Raw genomic sequence first — 3,117 nt, forward strand, 5'->3', positions numbered from 1 at the left:
GCTGAAGAGGAGCCCCCAGGGGGGTTTTAATGCCTCCCCTTTCCCACCCTCGGGCCAGTCCCAGAGAACAAAACAGTGGGCATGAGACAGCAGAGGATCCATCCGCCACCCAGCTGCATTCAGGGGCCAGGCCAGCCGGAATGGACGGAGCAGATCTGCACCGGCACATGCTTTCCCGGCACTGTGAGGAACAGCAGAGCCAGTGCCCAGCGCAGTGTCCTGGCCGGGGGTCGTAAGGCAACATCCACGTCCTTCCCTTAAAAGGACTTAGCCATGGCGGGTGGCCTGTGCAGAGGTCAGTGCGGTGAGTGGACAGATATCAGGCGAGACTGTTCCTTATCAAGTCCCAGGCAGGCTCTTCCCTGCTGGCATCCTTGTCTGGAGACCCCCAGGTTTCCTGCTGCCCTTGTCTAAGGCAGGAAGCGCACTAGACGCACCGGTGGTCTGCTCCGGTCTAGCAATGCCTGGGTTTGTACAGCACCTAGCACAGAGGGGCTCTGATCTCGCCGGTGGCCTCATGACTCATTCTTTTGATTGACAGGGATGTTACCTCTGCTACTCAGGGCACCCCTGCATTGGTTTAAAATAACAATCCAATCAAATCAACCCCCGGCCCCAGCAAAACTCCAACCCAGCATAAGGCAGGAGTCTCTCCGCCAACCCTCTGGCTCTCACAGACAATGCCCCACCCCCATCTGCTGCCACCCTCTTGAGGTGCCAGGGCAAAAAGAGGAGCCTTGGAAGGGGGATAGGTGCTTTGCAAGTGGCGTGTTATTGCACCAGCGCTGAGGTCAAGCGTAACAGCTCTCAGCGTCGTTCCAAGCTGTTTCCAGAGTGGGGACATAGAATTCCCTAGAGGCTGTGTAGCCAGCACTGTATTGCAATAAATAGCAACACAGACAAGGCGCTTCAGAGGAGAGCGCCAGTGCGTGGAAGTCAGGTGAGCTGGGTTCAATTCCCGTCTCTGCTACTACCTCTCTAGGTGACCTTGGGCAAGTCACTTTCCTGCTGCATGACTCAGTTTCCCCAGCTGTATAATGATACCTACCCTCTGCTGAAATCTCTGAAAGAAAAGCACATTATGGTGCTAAGGGTTAATGTATTCAAGGATAACTTTTCTGGATTCATAGGTCCAGAGCCTTAGCTGGCTTAGATCAATGTAGCCCCCCTGAAATTCACCGGGTGATGCTGATGTCTGCCCGCTGAGGATCTGACCCATTGATTGGACCACACTGATCATCTATTCTCGGTGCCTGTGTAACACAGGCCAGAGAATTTCACCCACTAAGAAGCTCTGTGGCTTTCCTGGAGGCTGGATCCTCCATGCACATTCCCAGGCTTTGGATGCAAACCCCAGGTAGTGCAGCCAGAGCCTAAAGCAACCCTGTGCGGTGCCTGGCAATGCCCTCGGTGTTACGTTCCTCCGGACAAGAAGCCCTGCTGCTCACAGGCATCAGCTGCAAAGTTGTTCCTCTTCCACATTACCTGGAACACAGAAGCCTTTGAAGTAAGGCCAGCAGAGAAAAACCAGCTACTGAACCACCCATGGCGGGAGCTGAGAAGACACCAGACAACAATCCATTACCCTGGAATAGCCCCCCGATGGGTATTGACGGAAACACCACTCCCCTTAGTCTAATCTGCTCACCCATCCACTTATCCCTGGGGCTGATAAAACACCCATCACTTTAAGATCCATCCCCTCCCCCGGAGGCTAAGGCTCAATGAATGCAGCTGTGGGAGGGGTTGGGGCTGATCTGGGCCGGGGGGGACTGGACTCTCTCTCTTTGGGATTATTCCCTCTCCAAACCCCAGGAGCTTCTGGCAGGGATTCGAGCTGACTTTCCGGCTGCTCAGTGCGTTTGCCGGGGCCGCACGCTCTCCTTCCCGGCTCAGCAAAGGGGGGCCGTTATAGCCGGGCAGCCAGCAGCCGTGGGGTCAAGACAGTAGCCCAGAGCCGCCACACCTCCAGCTTTGATGCCCTGTGATCCTAACGTACCCAAATGGCTGCCGAAGCACACACTAGTCCCAGCTGCAACAGGGAAGATCTCTTAGGAACTCCACCTGCTTCTCCCTTCTGCCAGGTGAGGGCATCTCCCAGGCCTGCAGGTTTGTAGTCTCAGCAGCCAGTGGGGGGAAGCGGGGTTGGGAGAAGATGGACCAGATCCACAATCAGCTGGAGCCCCTGTCTCTCCTACCTCCCCTAGTAGCCCTGCTTGTCTCTTCGAGGAGGGCTCTCTTTCCAGACTAGCATGCCCGAGGTGCTCGCACATCCATCCTTCTCCTTGATTTACCCGTCTCTTCTTTCCTGCCTGCACAAAGCTGGGACACCAAGCTACACAGGCTCAGAGGCTTGGGCTGGGCGGTGGGAAGAGGGGAGGGAATCATTCCCCTGCGCAAAGAACCTGCTTTAAAAATCTCCCAGGCAGGTGAGTCAAGGAGGTTAGAACCGGGCTTGGGTTCACCTCCTCGTAGGGCCTTGATGAGCTGCTCGTGGGCCTCTTGGGCTCACTGCAGACAGACGGGGAGGAAAGAGGCTGTTTAAGCTGAGCGGGAGCAGGGGCTGTGTGGCAAAGCGTCCTCCCCGCAGTTCAGCTCAGCGGCTGGTGAGCAATCAGCATTCAGCAAAGCACCAGGAACCGCTTATGTTTAGGGGTGGGTACAGGGGGGGCTCAGTCATTCGAGAATCAGCAAAATCACACAGGCCAATTGCAGGGCGATTGGATTGGGTTAACCTGCTTCCGAGCGGCTGTATTCCCGGCACCCTGGATAACCACGGCCCCGCACTGGTACGGCCCAGAGAGACGCCCACTCCCAGGGAAACCTGGCTCACTGCGCCGGCAAAGGCAGACCCTGTGACTCGGTGACAGCATAGCCCAGGCCGGTCTTTAGGGATGAAGGTTACCAGCCTGAGAAGCAAAAGCCGCCTATTGATGTAGGGGACAGGCCAGCCAGCACAATCCAGGCAGGACTCGCAGCAATCGCTCTCTCTCCTGGCAGCGGATAACTCAACATGTCAGAGACTTGCCAGCCTCATGAAACCTCCTGCAAAGATTTCTTCTCTTTTTTTGGCCTTGCCAACCAAAGCTGTGGCCACGGCCTCAGCTGAGGGCTGGA

The sequence above is a fragment of the Caretta caretta genome, chromosome 25 (assembly GCF_965140235.1).
Source record: "Caretta caretta isolate rCarCar2 chromosome 25, rCarCar1.hap1, whole genome shotgun sequence".
Taxonomy (NCBI): Eukaryota; Metazoa; Chordata; order Testudines; family Cheloniidae; genus Caretta; species Caretta caretta.